At 36.2% G+C, this 19,438-nt stretch overlaps 2 long non-coding RNA genes across 4 annotated transcripts in view; one reads left to right on the top strand and one right to left on the bottom strand.

Annotated features, from left to right (window-relative positions):
- Nucleotides 1-19,438, top strand: part of LOC309634845 — a 354,268-nt gene that overhangs the window by 119,553 nt on the left and 215,277 nt on the right. The window lies entirely within an intron of this gene.
- The window catches only part of LOC309634816, a 385,422-nt gene that overhangs the window by 3,648 nt on the left and 362,336 nt on the right, over nt 1-19,438 (bottom strand). For 2 of the 3 annotated variants that reach the window (XR_014248434.1, XR_014248435.1), the window contains 2 exons: nt 17,622-17,702; nt 359-391 (listed from right to left, as the gene is read on the bottom strand). This is a non-coding gene — a long non-coding RNA (uncharacterized lncRNA). Of the gene's footprint in view, nt 1-358; nt 392-2,615; nt 3,780-17,621; nt 17,703-19,438 lie in introns of those variants that run through there. The other variant, XR_014248436.1, reaches the window with a different exon arrangement.

Here is a 19,438-nt window from a genome sequence, read left to right on the forward strand (position 1 = left end):
GCCAAGTGTTGCCAAACCTGGCTGACGGTCTCCTGGGCTCCCACTTAGGAGCGCTTCTGTTAAACAGAAACTGTATGTACGAAAATGCTAAGTCCTTCATATTTTTGACAAGTATGTGTCAGTGTTAAGTTCCCATTAAATGCAAATTTGATCTTTTATAAAATCGTGCTTAAAGCTAATATCACAGAGCATCAATTAGACTTCTGTATGCTTTTAGGAGGCTGAATAATTGCATTCACTTCAAAGCTACCTTGTGATATGTATAAAACAGAAATTTCATCAAGTTTAACTAATCACAACACAAGTCAAATTCCATTCCCAATATGTAAATAAAGTCATCCCACTGTTGTTTACTTACTTGGTTCCTTTTTCCTCTGAAGAATTCTAGTCCCTGAAATCAATAGTAACTGATTTATTCTGCAGTCATGCTTTATTTACCAGGCATGAGAAACTTTGGAAAAAGGGAGGATTGCCCATCTTTTAAACTATACTTTCAAACCTTAAAATTTTTTAATAACATAATCTTACAAATATACTTTATACATTTCAGTTACTCAAAGAGCATGCATTATTCAATTAGATTTGAACCCTCTCCTCCTTCACTCTGCAAGGTTTGTAAAACAAGTATTTTCACTGAACAGAGGGAAAAAAATGAAAGCTCAAAGAAGTTAAATGACTTTCAAAGTCACTTATCTTGTAAGTGGAAGACACAATATCAGAATCTTCAGACTCCACAAAAAGTGTTCTTTTTGTCAATAAAGGCTTTTAAAAATATACTTAGCTCTCTACTTTATAAAATAGAAGTTTCTCAAAATATTTTTAAATTTTCTTGATGAATCAAAAATTTATGAACAACTGACAAACTGAACTATGCAGCAATATATTGCTATTTTCTGCTCTTTGAAGTATGAAAGATTGCTTTCCCCAACACTGTATAATTCCAGAATGCTGTGCTGTTCTAACTGGTGAGCTTTAGTCTTAAATTGGCACTAAGAATCCCTAGAGGGTTACTGAGTCATGCAGAACCTAACTTGCCCTTACACTAAGTGTCCTCAGAATATTGTAGTGTTTGAATGGGTATTTCTCTGTCTCTCCTCATTGTTATCTGGGGACACTTTCACCACTGATCACATGTCAGCAAGTTGTCCCACTACCATTTTAATACCCAAAGGTACTTCCAGTATCATCTTTTTCTGCTGTCCCTATTTTTCTCTGTCTCTGTCTTCTTTAGCCTTGCTAAGACTTAAGTCATTACATTTAACATCCAGTAAGAGTGTTCCTTTCTTCAGTTTGATACATAATTACATTGCATTTCCTATTGCCTTTTTATCTCTGTATCTGTGACTCTTTTCAGCAATTTTTATCACTGTTCACACTTAGAATATATATATTTAATTTTGAGATTTGAATTTGTGCTTGCTTAAAATTGTGGTTACAAATAAGTGGAGATATTGCTGTTGTAAATAGAACAAATTATTCCAAACATATAATACTTAAATTGCTTTTGAATTAATAAAATGAAATAAAGTGATAACTCTCAGTGGTAGATAAAGTAACCCAAGAATATTTGTATCCATTTGGTTCCTGAGTGAAGACTGTGGAACATCTCTAGTGGAATAATGGGATCATGGAATGTTATGGTGTAGAGAGCTTTGGTGACCACCTGAATTAGGCCCTGAAGTTCTCAACCTCTTTTTCTGAATCCACAAATAAGATAATTCTCACAAATATTCCCAAGTTTATTCCTGGCACATAAGCTACACATCTATCCTTTTTCCCTCCTACTCAAAATTAGCATACAGGAATGAAAATTATTGTGAATGATATTATTCTAGGGATAGCTACCCTAAAATAAAATGTCAATCCGGAGCTTCCCTGGTGGCGCAGTGGTTGAGAGTCTGCCTGCCAATGCAGGGGACACGAGTTCGAGCCCTGGTCTGGGAGGATCCCACGTGCCGCGGAGCAGCTGGGCTCATGAGCCACAATTACTGAGCCTGCGCGTCTGGAGCCTGTGCTCCGCAACAAGAGAGGCCGCGATAGTGAGAGGCCCGCGCACCGCGATGAAGAGTGGCCCCCGCTTGCCACAACTAGAGAAAGCCCTTGCACAGAAACGAAGACCCAACACAGCCATAAATAAATAAATAAACAAATACTTAAAAAAAAGAAAATGAGGGTTTGAAATGAACAAGACTTTCGCTTTGTATTGTATTTGATTTAAAAAAAAATGTCAATCCTTGGCAAATTTGGCACTTTATGTACCATTAGAAACAAATTAATCTCAAAACACCTCACATAGACTTTGATATAGCAAAGTGTCGGAGATGAGAGTCCAAGTCTTTATGCAGAAACTGGGTTCCAGAGAGGGAGAGTGTCTTATCTAAGGTCACACAGTAGGTGGTAGTAGTGCTAAGGTTGGAGACCACCTCTTCTAGTCTACTGCTGTTCAGAACATATCATGCTGCCTCACAATTAAAATTTAAGACCATGATCTATTAAAACACCGAAGAAAGAAAACATTGAAGAAAGACAGTACAATGATTTTCAAACTGCACTATAATATTGGAGCAGAATATTATTTTTCTGCACAATGTAAGCCATAATAATTGTTTAAAAGTATTAATAGTGATAAGTTAACAGCCAGTGAAAATTTTCCACCATAGAAAAATTACCTAAAGGACAAAAAAAAAAATTCCACAAAAAACTCTTAAAGTGCAACTAGTTAGCACATTTGCTATCATAAACATCCTATTTCTATGCCATATTAGTAAGAAAAGGTTCCAAAGCAATAGCGTCATAATAATCAATAAATATGTATGTGACGAAGAGGTAATTTTGATACTGAACAAAGTAGTTTCCAGTAAGCTTGTATCTACATGCCCAAAGTAGCAGATGGAAAAGAAAACTGTCTTCTTGCAGACTGGTGCCTTCTTGCTGTAGACAGAGGGACAGGGACAGGGAGGGAGAGAGGTTGAGAGAGAGTGCACTCTGGGTCTCTTCTTATAAGGGCACTAATCACATCATGAGGACTCCCCACCCTCGTGACCTCATCTAAACCTAATTACCTCCCAAGGGCCCCACCTCCTAACAGCATTACATTGGGGGTTAGAGCTTTGACATATGAATTTTGGGGGAACAAACATACAGTCCATAACAAGATCAAAGTGTTAGAGTTTGTGATTTAATGGCAGAAGTAGATTTTTATCACCAGCTAATAATCAGCATACTTACAGTACCTTTATATACATATATATATATATATATAAAATACATATATATTCAAAAACACTACTTATAATTCAATAGAATGTGCCTTGCTTTTCCTTACAGGTGATTTTAATTCTGTTAGGCTATCTGCAGACAAACTGCTTGTCAGATACATGAAATATCTCATCTATTTCTCACACAGTTCACTTACCTGCAGTGATAAACCTTGTTCCACATATTCTTTGGGGGTGAAAAAATCACATTCTACTCTTCGCTTGATCCTGAAACACCTCCTCTATGCTCTGTTACCCTTTATGGGTGATGATGCAGATTATATATACATATATCACATCATAAAACAAGATACACTTGACTTGAAACCATTCTGGCATCAAAGCAGTGTTTAATGCTGCTCACTTATCTGCTCTTTTGACATAGGATAGACAAATCCTCTAAATAAGCCCAGCCCCCTTTAAAAGTGCAGCAAACCAGTACACCACTGGAAAACAACTAGGACAAATCAACAAAATTGGCGTTGCCAATAAGAACTGTGTGATTCATCTTGAACAAAGATCCTGAAGGGAAAAAAAAAAAATTGACAGAGTCACAGACTGCAATGGTGGTTTGAATTGCACCCTCACCTAGCAAAGAAAAAAACAATCTTTAGACATGCAAATAAACATTTTCTCCAGAAGTGAAAGGCAAATTTTGTAGAGATAGTTGAAGGTGAATGATTAAACAATTTTTGTAAAACCTGGAAAGCAGATTCATTTTTAGCAAGCTTTTTCTCTCGGTGCACATTAGGAAATTCAGAATGCATTTAGTATAAACAGATTTAAACGTAGTATGATTTGAAGTCTTAAATGTGCAGCTAAATGCTTCCCAGTCTATATATGTCAAGTACTTTGAACTTACAGACAACCATCAACAAATAATCATTAGCAATTCGTCTGGTGGGAAAAAAAAGGAAAAGAAAGAAAAACATCTAGACTGTTCAATGTCTTAAAGACATGAATCTATTTTAGAAAGAGTTAAGTCTAATTGAGGCTGTTAAATAAATGGTAAGAAAATGTCCCAATTAAACTGTTTTGTTCTAAAGTTCAGCAGAATAGATTTTATTGTTTATTAGCTTAGTATTCTATTAACTTGTGTTAATCTGATTACAAAAAAAAAAAAAAACCCTAACCACCCCTGCATAAAAGCCTGAGAAATTTAGTTATATTTACATAAAGTAATTTGAAGAATATTGGCCAAAAAGGACATGTTAGAAAATAAATATTCCTTTATTCAAAACACCTTTGAATTCCAAATTCCAAACTTAATTTAAAAACTCAATACTTCAATAAAATTTGAGGAGTAGCAGTTCTAATATTTATTAGATATATATAATATTATATGTATAATACTCTAATAATATAGGGTATTTTAAAGGCATGAATTTTATAATTATTTTCAAATATATTCAACAAAACTAAAATATCAATTAACCCCATATTGAGTCTACTTTGTCATTAAATTCATTTCTTGTATATTATACTTAAGTTCATAAATTATTAATGTTTTATTTCTAAAACATTTAAGAAACTAATTTCAGAGTAGTTCAAAGTTCACTCAACTCCAGGTTTATTAATCTGTACCTTTAATAGGAGAATATTTCTAAGCGAAACAGGACAAACTTAGCCCCTGCCCACTTGTCTAAAATTAACTTAGATTTTAGGAATTGGTATTGGCGTGGTTTTATTTCCAAGAGTGTAAACTCCAAGAGGGTATTTTTGTCTGTTTTGCTCACTATTATATCTCTAGCATCTAGAATACTGTTGAGCACATGATGGGTACTAAAGTCTTTGTTGAGTGTTGAATAAATATATTGTATTCCCAGCTCTACTCCTGGAGAGAGTCTGTTATTCTTTTCTCTGGAAGACAAAGGCGTGAAGGAGAGAAGTTCTGCAATTTGACTTTTTTCATATGGTCCAGACTTGTCTTGGTCTCAAAGTTAGTATTTTCTCCAGTAATTGCATGCTGTTATTTTCAGAAATAAGATTTTAGTATACGATGTTGCTTTTAATCACGTTGAATTGCAGGATCTTTTAGAACGCATGAAGTCACTTGGGTATACTTAAAGAAAAAAGCTCCTTGCTAAGCTTCCTCCTCAAGGAAGTTAACTGGCTAAGTGCAAATGTTCCAATTTATTCAGCGTAACCAGGAGACTGATGTGAGCTGGAAATTTTAAAAATGTTCCAAGGATTAGCATTTCAAAAAGACGTATTACTAAATCCTTTTTTTAACTCCTCATGCTCAATTTACTTTGAGAACATTTCTCAAACATTAGTAGAAATAAAATATTTCAAAAGATAAAATAAAGAAAATCACAAAGATTAGAAAGAGTCACTTTTTTTTTTTTAGCATATCCACTGACAGAAGTTAATAAGTAAAACACTGCTTGGAGTTCATCTCCTCTGAGACAATATATTTCAGAACTCATATAAGAGAGATCACATTGCGCATTTTGTGACCTATTACCCAGAAATAATCCATCATTTTTTATTTCCCAGAAACTATGTTTAGAGATACTGTATACATTCTTTAGCCTGACTTGTAGTCCTGGATCTCTGTTAGATGACACCTAAAATAAGTTTCAGGAACGTCTTTACACTTACTGCTTCCTTTTAATCTTCTTAAAACTCTGTTTTGTGCTTTAAGAAAATTCATTCTCCTTGTTAAAAAATGCAAACGTTAACGAAATATGTGAGATAGAAATTGAAAATACCCAAACCTCAAAATTTATAACTATTAACAGGTAATGAACATGCTTCCTAATTTCTTTTACTCCGCATATACTAAAATGTGTGTGTTGTGTGTTCAGACAGACAGCCATGTATGTATATTTTTACAAAAATGTAATCATACCAAATATATTGTGTACACACTATATTATGTACTATATTGTGTCCTTTTTGGCCTGACAACATATCTTGTAAACCTTCCCATGTCATTACAAGTGGATAAATCTCATTTTGTAAAACAGCACCTACTATTTTATAATACTATAAAATATCAATATTTATTTAATACCAGACTGATATGTAAGTTTTCCTTTTTTTTCCCCTTCTTACAAGTGAACACTCTTTTTTTTAATATATATATTTTTAAATTAATTAATTAATTAATTTATGGCTGTGTTGCATCTTCGTTGCTGCACGCGGGCTTTCTCTAGTTGCGGCGAGTGGAGGCTACTCTTTGTTGCGGTGCACGGGCTTCTCATTGCAGTGGCTTCTCTTGTTGCAGAGCATGGGCTCCAGGTACGTGGGCTAGTTGTGGCTCACTGACTCAGTAGTTGTGGCATGTGGGCTCAGTAGTTGTGGTGCACGGGCTTAGTTGCTCCGCAGCATGAGGGATCTTCCCGGACCAGGGCTCGAACCCATGTCGCCTGCACTGGCAGGCGGATTCTTAACCACTGCACCACCAGGGAAGTCCCACAAGTGAACACTCCTGCATTTAGATCTTTCTTGTGTGTTTCTGTAAGATGAGTTTTCTAGAAATGGAATTTCTGGGTCAAAGGGTATATATAATAGCCAAATTTCTCTAGAAAAAATGGTATCAAATGACTCTTTCACCAGTATGAATGAGAACATATTTCACTTCACATTTGCCAACATTAAGTATTAATATTTTTAATACTTGAAAATATTTTAGGTGATAAATATCTAATTTTAATTTGCATTTTAATTATTGCTAAAGTTACTGGGTAGTTAATGTGGTTTATTACTTTGTGGATTATTTAAGTTGTTTATTTTCTAGTTTGGTTGTGAGATATATATATATATTGCCATAGAGATGGTTTGTGTCATGCTTAGTAAGACCTTCCTTATATACAAATATATACAACATAAATAGGTGGGAGAGTAGCCTCAAAATATTTAGCACTATCCCAACTTGAGTTTAGATTTATGCACTAAAATGGTAGAGACAGATGGATGATAGATAGATAAGAGATAATGCTATATATTCCATGTAACTGGTATGCCTATACTAGTATGTACAAACAATATCAATTCTGCACCTACGTTTTATTTCTTTTATGGTTTAAATTTTTACATTTAAGTTTTTATCCACATGAAATGTATTTAGTATAAGGAGTGAGATAGGGACTATTAACCTGACCTCCCAAAAGGATAATTATTCTATTATCATTTATTAAATAATTCATTTTAATCCCATATGAAATACATCTTTGTTTTGTATAAATTGTACAGATATTTCAGGGTGAGAGTGTTTCAGAAAGACAAAGCAGCAGCAAGGAAGCCAGTGTGGTGGGAGAGGTGTCAGCTAGAGTAAGAGGAGCAGGAAATGGGAGGACTCATGTCATGTAGGGCCTCCTGAGCCACTCTGCATCTGAAGAATTTTTTACTGATTTCCTTTGCTTTGCTGGTTTATTTGTTGATAGCTAGGAATCGGTATAGATTTTTTAAAATCTCCCAATTGATCTCATTCTTACTTGCTCATTTAATTGTCTTTTCTTTTCAGATCAATTTTGATCATTTATATTTTTAAAAAACACCTATTTTATCCAGGACTTTTCCCTAATTCATTAATATGGAAAGGTGCAAAGAAATCTCTTAACATTTGAAGTATTTCCCCTCAATTAATAGAATATTGCTTTTTTTCATTCCTATTTATGCTTTGCTTTCCCTTTTTTTTCCTTCGTTGAGGTATCTAGTAGCTTAGCTTTTTCAGCAGGATTTTTTCATGAAGACAGCTCTTTGATTTATCCATGCCACTGCTTTCCTTTTTTTCTAATTTGTTAATTGATATTTTTATTTTAACAATTATTTTTCTCTGTATTCTTTGAGTATATTTTTATTTTCCTAATTTTTTGAGTTTGACATTTAAGGGATTCATTTTTATTGTTTTGTGTTTAATAAGTTAAATGTTTAATGCTTGGTATTTTCCTCTGAATACATTCTTAGCCATATCCTAGAGCTTATGATTTATAATGTAGTATCTTTATTTCCTAGAAATTCTACAATTGTTTTGTTTTGATATTTTCTTTATGTTTTGATATTTTCTTTGATCTAAGAATTGAATTGTGAGCCAAACAAAAATTATTTTTAAAAATTAAAAAAAAAAAAAAGAAATGAATTGTGCAGGAGGAGAGAGGTTTGGTTTCACGTCTGGGTTTTTTTTTTTTTTAATGTTTTCAGTTTTTCTTGGTTTCTTTTTTTTACTATAACCTCCTGCTTTATGGCTCTTTGTCAAAAATGTGGGGTTTTTTTACTGCTTTTATTTCTTAAATCTTTAGTTTTTACATTTGTGGTCTGAGATTCTTTTAAAAATTTTAATAGGTACATTTACACTTAATAGTAAATCTGAATTTAGTATTTAAAATTTATTCAAATACTTTCTCCCTGAACTGATAAAAATCATAGAATAAGCCAAAATCACTACTTTTCATTCATAAAATAAACTGAAATAACAACTTGGCTTTAATGGATTGATCCGATCAATGCAATCAAATTCATTCACCCAATCCATCTGAGCCCCAACAATGTGTCAGGTATGGAAATGATTTTATGAATAAGAAAGTTGTAGGCAATTACCAAAAAAACGAAGACAGAGGGCCACACACAAAGTCTGCTGAGAGAACACAGTAGGGAGAAATTAATTCTGAGAGAAGGATAAATGAAGGCAGTAGGGAATCATCGCCTTTCCTAACAGGGTCTCCAATATATATTGCTCAACATGTCAGCCCATGACTGAGATCAGAAAAGACAAGGATTGCCTATATGTATATGCATGTATGTGTGTGTGTGTGTGTGTGTATATATATATATATATATATATATATATATATATAGTCTCAAAATATCATGAAGTCTGTGCTGTAGATGTCATGGTTTGGATCATAAACCCATGAAATATCTCATTACACATCTTCCAATGATGATTTTCTGGCAAGACATACTAATCTATTTCTCAGATAATAGCAACCCCCTACCCTGCTTCAACCCACACGACTGAAAAAGATATGTCTTAAGGGAATTTATATTTGAAAGTATGAATCTTTGAGGCCATACTAAAAGCTAGTATGAAAAAAAAGACCATCAGAAAGGGAAAATAGGTTTTATAAAACAAAATGGGACATTTCTCTTATTATTAAAACATGCCAACATGCCATGGAACTCTAGGGATTGTGGTGCTCAGGTGCAGAATAGCAAGCCTTGATTTGGCAATGGAAAATTCCATGAAGGGTCCAGTAATATGTTATGCTTCATTAATATAAGAATTTTTACATTTATACTGTGATTTTCACCCTTCATTATCCTAAAATGCTTTATTAACTGAAGCTACTATGAAGAAAATCTCACCACCACCTTGGGAGAAGCTCCTTGTGATATGTTTTTAAATTAAAATATCAAAAACAATTTTGTTTAAGGAAGGAAGAACAAAATGATACCTAAATAGAAATTTCATAAATACCTAAAGCCAGCAAATCTTAGCACCATCACATTTTAAGTTTAGACTTATACAGTCATTTATTTGCACTGAGAGTTAGGACAAAGGGCAGGACTGAGGTGATGGTTTAAGAGTGGATTTGGACATCTACCCTGCTGCTTGGCAAAATCCTTGAGTGACAATCTCTGGAAGACCAGATGTAAAAATGCTACATGACACTTCATACAATCTCTGTATGAGCAGAGTGATACAGAGTGATGAGCAACTCTAGTCTGCCCATTCCCCCGCCCCTGAGAAGTATGATTTAATTCTCCCCAGCCCCCTTCTCTTCTACCAAAGTTTTCTCTGATGCTCCTCACAGAAGAAATGTGGAGAGATAACAGAGATAACAGCAGAGTCCTCTGCCTTCCCCTGGGCATGCTAGCAAAGGGGAGATCTCTCACCTCCAGCAGAAACATACACTCCATGAACTGAGGTTGCTCTTCCGTATTCTTGTTCTGAGCAGTCAGAGTTAGGGAGTCACACCAGTGCTCTTGGTTTAGGCTTCACTGAAGAACACATGGGCTATTTCCCAAGGTGTCTTCCCTGGGATAGAAGAAGCAGCCTCAGCCATAACAGGTTGTCAGGAAGCTGATGGCCGGTGGTTAGCAGTGGCAGGGGAAAGTGGTCAGAAGGAATGAATTGAGTCTCCTCGCCCTGACAGGGTCACTGATCACATCACCTCTCCAGGCTTCTCTTTTGAAGCAGGATAATATATAAAATGCTTTTTAGAGAAAGCAAATGTAAATTTTTATTCATCAAAAAAGCAGAAGATCAGACTTGATCTTAAAAGCCCTCTACTGCCACAGAACTCCAATTCTTCCAGACTTTGGGTGGGCTCTGTCCAGTGTGGTATCTAACACATACTTCCTCAGAACCAAAAACTATTTCCTATGTTGACTTTTCTAATAGTGTAGGAGTATGAGCTCTTAAGCTTATGAGTTGGGTGACCTTGGGCAAATTGCCTAATCACTTCTTGCCTACATGTCCCCACTTGTAAATGGGGAAAATAATCATACTTACTTCATAGGTTTACAAGGAAAGTGCTTAGAGTAGTAATTCACGTATGGAACGTACTTTACATAAACTGTTATTGTTAATGGTCAGGTTATACAAGGTATAATCAGATACACAGTTTTGAAAATACAAAGCAACAAACTATAAAAAATAATTACAAATCAAACTAACCACCCAGCAACGCTTTACAAATTTACATATTTAAAAGCAAGATGCCTGGCATTTTATTATAACCATTTCCCTTAATATAATGGGAGCCTTTTCTCCTATCATCATTAATATTTTCAACGATTTTATTACAGTCTTTCATATGAGGATATATTGTGATATAGTTCAATGCCCCTATTTAAGAAACAGACTGTTTCCAATCTACTATTTGAAAAACGCTAGGATAAATGCTCTTGTATACAAATATTGGACTAAATTATTGCTGTTTATTTCCTCAGGATATATTCTATGAATGAGATTTCTTGGTCAACAGAAATTATCATCCTCAGGGCTCTCTATACATAGCTCCCAATTGCTTTCCCAAAGGGCTGTCCTAATTTGGGGTGTGAGGGTCCTTATCAAACTGCACCCTATTCAGCATTGAATATTACCTTTATGTAATCTTTGTCAATTTGATAGATAAAAACTGTGTAAAACTAATATGTTAATTTGAATGTGTTTGCTTACAGTGAGATTAAACTTTGTCTTCTCATAGTTAAGTTTTGTATTTCTTCTGTAAATTATCTGTTCATGTTCTTTGACCACCTTTTATTATTATAGCATTTATGTTTTACTATGTATTGTTTTATTATATAACCCTTGGTCATATTTCGATAAAGTTTTCCTCACAATTGCTATTCACTCTTACTTTTTTTTTTTTAATTAATTGATTTATTTATTTATATTTATGGCTGTGCTGGGTCTTCGTTTCTGTGCGAGGGCTTTCTCTAGTTGCGGCAAGCGGGGGCCACTCTTCATCGCAGTGCGCGGGCCTCTCACTATCGCGGCCTCTCTTGTTGCGGAGCACAGGCTCCAGACGCGCAAGCTCAGTAACTGTGGCTCACGGGCCTAGTTGCTCCGCGGCATGTGGGATCTTCCCAGACCAGGGCTCGAACCCGTGTCCCCTGCATTGGCAGGCAGACTCTCAACCACTGCGCCACCGGGGAAGTCCCACTCTTACTTTTGTTTCCAGTGATACTTCAGTTATTCAACAGGTATTTATTGAGTACCAACTATGTGCTGATCACTGCTCCCAGCTCTGGAGAAACAAGACAATACTTTCTACAAAGCAAATAGGATAAAGAAGTCCTTGATTTCACAGAACTTACAGTCTGGTCTGGGAAATAGATGTTAACCAAGAAAACAAGTAAGTAAATAATATAATAAATAATATTATAAAAGTGATGTTCAAATGGCATGGGTCATTTTCACCTGCCAGAATACCACAATATAAGATATGTTATTCATTAATTATAAAGTCTAGTCAGTGTTTCTCAGAATAGAAAAACTAGAGGGGTTTTTCCTTGACAGTTTACAGGATAATAAAAGCCTTCCTTTTCTTCCCAAAAGAGGGTTCTCAGCTCTAGCTGCACTTAGAAGCACCAGCCTTTTAAATTCCCATGCCTGCCCACCCCTCCTACCCCATGAATTGGTCTTGGGTGAGGGCTGGGCATTGCTATTTTTTTTAAGCTTGCCAGGCAAGTCTAATGTGAATTCAGTGTTGAGAATAAAGGGTTGAGGAAGCACTTACTAGTGCCTTCCTGCTCTCTCAGCTTGAATACAAAGAGACCAAGACCTGGCTTTTATGTTAAAACTAAAGGCACTAAACTAGGTCACCTTGCGACAGTGCTGAGAGACACAACTCTCCTCATTCCTGAGTGAAATCCAGATGACTGGAAATCAGTCCTCAAATCGTCTGCTAATAGTTAAAGGGAAAGACTTTGAGAGTATGACTAATCCCATAACTGAAGATAAAACTAAGAGACGTACGGGGCAGTGTGAAGGGAAAACTGAACAGCAAGGAGAGGTATATATACAGCACAGAAGGCTGTATTAGTCAGGATAGAAGTATATTACAGCATGATAACTAGAAATCCTAACTTTCAGTGGTTAAAAACCATAGAAGCTTATTTCTTGCTCGGGGTAAATTTCCTGCAAGAGTTGGCAAGGAGCTCTACTTCATAGTCACACTTAGAATTTTAGGCTAACACATGAATTTAAATGCAAAGAAATAAAAGAAAATGAAAATCAAAGTACCATCTCTTTCCAAGTTGGGCCGATGCCAATAAGATTACTGCTTTTTGCTCTACATTCTCAAAAAGAATGGTAGCTTGTTGCTACTCTGGTACCTGAGTTGAAATGCTCCTTATTTATTATTGTTAATGGTCAGATTATACCTCAAGGCAAAACTGGGCTTATTATTTCCTATCCAAAGCTGAATTTGGCAAGGGTAAATAAAGCTGAGTTAATCAACTTTTTATATACGTTGCCCCTTCTCATCAGGGCTATGGTTTAAGAATTTACCCATTCAATTAGCAACTCCTCGTCACATCTGGATGGGTGTAAGAGCGGTTGGTGGATAGAATTAAGAAAGAACATGAAGGCACAAAGCCATTTACTCCTCCGACATAGTTCTTGACAATCATGAATAATGAAGTGGCATGGAGTGTGTATTCTATTTTTCTAAACTGCTACTGTGTAGTGTATTATGTGGAAAAGACCAGACCCAACGAACTGTGTCACTCCTCCAAAAGAAAACATCAGGTAATACTGAAGAACATAGTTTTTAATATCATCATCTGATCTATGCTGACTCAAGTGGATGGTGTTGTATGGGGCATTAGTTCAACTGATTGAATGCCATGTTCCTGAAAAATCAGTCAATACCGTGATCCAGAGAAACCTCTTCCCCAAATCCATATGTGACTATCCACCCTTTGGAAATAAGAGCGGATGATATGAAAGAGGTTGGGTAGATTACTTCAAATACTTCCCCATTATCAGGAAAGGAAGTCAGAGTATGGACCTCTTCTAACTTTAAAAGCAACACTCCAGGAATAAAACAGTAGTCTTTCCCCAACTCCCACTGTGTTCTTGAAATACTCTGTGTGAAAAAATTTACTACTGAGGAATATAAGACTATGTGGAAATGGGTTTAGGGAATTGATGACATGAGGGGACCTGTGAAAGCCCTATAAATATTTTTACATTAACCAAAATTAATATAGTGGATTAAACAGAATAGCAAGAACACACTGTATATCTTTCAATGAATAATAACTAACACTCTACAATTAATTTCCATTTTCTTTTCCTTCCTTGCTGGAGTTATTTCAGGATATTCTGTCCCATTGTCTTATTGAGAAACTTATAATTGTCTTTGTTTTGTAGCAGCTTATAAAGTATACTGAAGAGGAGTCTGGACCCTCATAAAAAGTTCAACGTCTTTCTGCTCTTATGACCTACATTGTTGAGTTCTGCTTCCAGAAATCCAAGAAAACCAAAAGAATTTGTATACTGGACATATTGAGATGAAGGGGAAAAAAGCAGCAACAACAAAATTGTGGGCAATCTTGTAAGTTTTTCAATGTATTACAGAGGAGTAGATCTTATCAAGGCCTAACCCCTCCCCTGGAACATGCCAAAAGACCAGGAGACAAAGTTATTCAGGATTAGCTTCACCCATGAACCTAACCAATCGCAGCATATTTTACCTGCTTCCTACCTAACAGAGAAGGCTTAAGGCTATTTGCCTCATCTTCCTATACCTGTCTTAAGGCAACACTGCAAAACCCTCTACCATGCAGGGCTGGTTACCATTGTTTTATCTATCTCTATGTTAGAGAGATGAAAAAAGTTCACTTCCTACAGTGTGGTGTTAGGTGCTTCCACAAGTGATGGACTAATCAATCTCTGTTTTTAACTTCTGCTTTAACCAAGAAATAAATATATGAACAAAAAGGAAAAAAAGAAAAAAAAGGAAAAATTACCGTCTGCTACCGAATGAATTGTGTCCCCCCAAGCTGAGATTCTTTCTCTCTCAATCTCTCTCCACTTGTCACGTGAGGACACAGCAAGAAGATGGCCATCTACAAACCAGGAAGAAAGCCTTCACCAGGAATCAAACCAGCACCTTGATATTGGACTTCCCAGCCTCCAAAACTGTGAGAAATAAAGTTCTGTTGCTTAAGCCACCCAGTCTATGTTTTTGTTTTTTTAAAATGACAACTCAAGCAGACTGTCCCAGAATGATGATGTATCTTTCATAAATCTGTGGATAATTCTAGTATGTTTCTAAGGGTTACCATTTTTTTCTTCTTATTCAGAACCTGGGGCACAATACTGTGATATTGAGGAGAAGCAACAGAACTATCCTCCCCTCATGATTTCTCCCCTGCACCTCCCCTGGGGCTCCTTTTCTCTCCCAAGTCTCACCCAATTTTCTGCCACAAAATTGCTTCAACATCCACATCTCCTAAAACTGAAATTCTCCATTTGAGGAGGCACTTTTTAAAAAAATTATTTATTTATTTATTTATTTATTTATGTCTGTGTTGGGTCTTCATTTCTGTGCGAAGGCTTTCTCTAGTTGCGGCAAGTGGGGGCCACTCTTCATCGCGGTGCGCGGGCCTCTCACTGTCGCGGCCTCTCTTGTTGCGGAGCACAGGCTCCAGACGCGCAGGCTCAGTAGTTGTGGCTCATGGGCCCAGTTGCTCCGCGGCACGTGGGATCTTCCCAGACCAGGGCTTGAACCCGTGTCCCCTGCATTGGCAGGCAGATTCTCAACCACTGCGCCACCAGGGAAGCCCATTGAGGAGGCACTTTTTGAACCCAATTTTCAAGAGAAAGAAACTTGTATGGGGACAGACTAACTTAAGAAATTTCAACTCAGAAATCTGTTATGGTATTTTTTTGTATTATACATATGGTGCTATACATTAATAAGGTAAAATTTAATTTAACAGTATTTTCCTCAGATGGAAGCATTTGCTCTTTCCCTAACTTTAAGTAGACTTCAAAATTATGACTGATTCCTTTTTAATGTTATGTTTGAAAGGGTGAGGGCATAAAAATGATCTCACATTTTGATTTTAGAAGAAAAATTATTATTTTGTGTAGAAAGCCCTGTAGCCTGCATATCCAAGGCTTTCTCAGACACAATCTGACGAACGTGAACATGTTAAAGATATGATCTCCTTTGAGGCTGGACCTTGTTACTGACCCTAGGGAGAAACAGACTGTTTTAGGATACCCTTATGTGGTTCTGAGCTATGCTGCTACACTAATCTTGGTGGCTTAATTCTTCCTCTTCAAAGGAGAATTGGGGCCTCAAAGGAGAATTGGGGACTTCAGTGTTGCCCTCACGCTTCATGGGTTCCTTGGGGTATACTATCCAAGCTGGACCTGTAATGGAATTCCTAGGGAAGCTTAGAGAAAGTCTGAAGCATGAGTTGTAGGCTCACAAAATTTAAAAATGCATTTATTGAAGACCTACTGTGTTTCCCTCACAATTTTTCTTCCCTTCTCTACTTGCAGGTAAATGCTCAGTTTATCAATTCATAGCTTCATTTTTCTTCAAAGGCAAATATTTTAATGAAATGATTTTGGTATTCTTCCTCTTCTAATAAGAAAAGGCAACATAATTTGAAACCTCTAATCCCCTTGCAAGAATCTAAGAAAATACTCAGCTTATAAATCAACATTACTGCTAATCATTTCAAACTTTAAGGACTACCATTATGTTTGCTTCTGCATCTTCCTTTATGATTGTTTTCCATGTGTTTAAAGTGCTAATGACATTCATTGCTTTTGAGATTTATCAGATTAGTACCACCATAACAGTTTATGGTGTTACATTTTATACGATTCACTTAATATAATTTTAATTATCACTGAAAAATGGCTTCTAGTCATAAAAGTGCTTTAAAAATTACAAGCTAAACCCACCCTAACTTAAAAGTCAGGGCTTGTGCTGTTAATAATTATTTTATAAAAGGAGAACATCACATGGCACAGTAGTTCGAAATTGAAATATTCATATTTTAAATAATAAAATACATTTAGAAATATAAAACTGCCAAATAAAATGGGTTCTTTGTGATAATGCTTTACGGCATTGTAGAAAATTACCGGTATGACAATTACAGGTTATTAGCAATGTGTATTATTTCAAGAAACAAGATTTAGTTTGGAATCTTGGCATTCAATCTCTATATGGTGCTTCCAAAATATTATAACATGATGGTGAAAACAGTGCAAGAATCAATTCTATGCTAAGCATTACGAGGATTGTACTTGCATAAAAGTTATACCTAATTTTGAATCGCCTACAAATAGAAACTCAATAAAAGCTTTAAATATTGACTCTGAGGAAACAATATTGCTAAGGATCTCCAAAAGATTTTGCCAATTTTTTAAATTCTAGAATCTCATTTCAGAGGATATTATAAACAAAAGTATCAACTCTTTATTCCAATCAAAACCACTATATAAAAAGGACCTTTATTATTTCACATAACTGCTTCGACCTCCCTAAACTTGCTCTAGGATTACCTCTCTAATTTTCCTTAAATTACTTCCCCTACCTCTTACTAGTATGTTTTCCATTTCTCAATAACCCCCTATTACCCACCTCAATTTGCATTAGGTCTTATATTAATTTCAAGACTTTGTTCAAGTCTTGAACAAAACAAAACAAAAACAAAACAAAAACCCTCAAGATTACATATAATTCCTGTCTAGGGTTAGACAGTGCTGAGTCCTGAAAGGTTGGACAACAATGGCAGGGATTGTTAGGACATTAGTAACTTAAAACATGAGATCGTGGGTCCAAAGGAAGATATGAAATTTGGAGATGAGTTAATCAAGGGGAAAGAACAGATAGGACCAAAATATGACTAGTCAAAGGTTCTAGACCTTACCTGAAATTCAAGACATCCATTCAAGCCGGGTGTTTGGCGACAGAGAAAGAGCGGGAAGACAAGTAGCCAGCATTTGAAAATCTGGGAACAGATATTGGAAAACCAGCTCTGGGAAGGTGGTTTAACAACAGAAAATTCACTCTCCTGGAGGTCTAGGGCAGGGATGGGGTGGCAGGTAGGGAGGGACTCATCCACAGAAGCCCAGTGGAAGCTTTATTACTGGGGACTTGAGGCATAAGAATTTACTTCCAGATTCACAAAACAGGAACTCAGATAACAGGTGGGGTACTGAGGCCAGAGTGGAGGCAAATACCCTAAGAACCCGAGTGGCCTAAGGCCTCGGGCAGGAGTCATCCTACACTGGGAGTTGGGAGCCTCAGCCATAAACCGGAGAAAAGTTTTCCTTAGCCCACTGAAGAGTTGACTCCCCACCAAAAAATAAGGACATAGAAACAAAAATTGCCATGCAATTTCAGAAGACCCCTGTCATTTCTGAAGTTCATCTGTGGATCCTTCGGTGGTACATGGATCCCTTTCGCAACAACTGGGTCTCAAGCTATGAGGCTGAAGCCTAAAAGACCATTGCCCTCCTTCCCTATGGAGCTTTCCACCTGCCCTAGCCTTGACTTCTGAACTCCTGTAGTAATTATTATTTCCCTCATTTATTCAACATTTAGAATATGCTACCAGTGTATAGTTTTTAAAATATATTCATGTTTATGAACTCCCTTTCCTCTGAAGTCCGAGACAATGTTTTAAATCTCTTTGCCCTTTATTTCCCAGGAGGCTGGCACACTGGGTATTGATAATAGTTTGCAGATGATGGTGAGTTTATAAGACAGGATGGGGAGAATTGGCAAATACATTGCCTTTGGAAATTCAAAATGTTCAACAACTTTGAGGGAAAGGGGTAAATGTATTTACCTTGAAAACTGGATATTGCTCCAGTGAGCTTCCAAATATCAGAAACACAGCTGTTCAGATTAACCAGATAAACTTTAAGTCATTGCCAAGAGAATCTCACAGTTCTCAATATTATGAGAGAGGGAGGAGGAGAGAGAGAAAGGGTGCAGTATGATTAACTTAAAATTATTTAAATGAGTAGAATTTTTATAATCATCTTTCAAACACATAGAAAAAGTGATTAAACACATTGAAAAGGGAAAATTTTAAGAGGCTTTAAAAGTGTATGATTAAGATGAAATGAATGGAAAGAAGAAAAAGGAAATGAGGCTCAAAATCAAGAAAGATTTTGGTAGCAGAGCCATTATCCTGAAGTATATAGAAGCGGAGAGCAGGATTAAAGATACTGTGAATAGACAAAACTTTTCATTGCCCCAGAGAACAGACTAGATTTCTGAGTTAATCTTTTCCCATCCAACTAGTGAGATGCTTTGTGAACTAATTGGTACTATTGTGGTTCTGAAAAACCTTGCTCTCATTTTGCTTGTAAGAGTGTCTGAAAGAATTGATGGTTTTCTATCTCAGGACCATATCTTCTTTTCTTTGGTGCTGGTGGCACCTCATATACTCACATTCATTCAACAAGCACACACGCACATGCACATACACACACACACACACACACACACAGAGAGCAGGAAAAGGAGTAATCTGTGTTCCATGTAGCTTCGAGATATGAACTTAGAGATACCTTATTTGCAACTTCTTGAGTACTGTCATGACTTACTTATGAGTCCTATTGATACTAAATGAAAAGACAGAGTCACCAGCCCCATAGTTAAGTTGTCTCACCAGTTGGCCTCAGTGACTGACGTATGTGTGCCCGGAGTACCGCTTGTGGACATGGAAGCTTC

This window comes from Balaenoptera borealis, assembly GCF_965194805.1.
Source record: "Balaenoptera borealis genome assembly, chromosome: 9".
Classification (NCBI taxonomy): domain Eukaryota; kingdom Metazoa; phylum Chordata; class Mammalia; order Artiodactyla; family Balaenopteridae; genus Balaenoptera; species Balaenoptera borealis.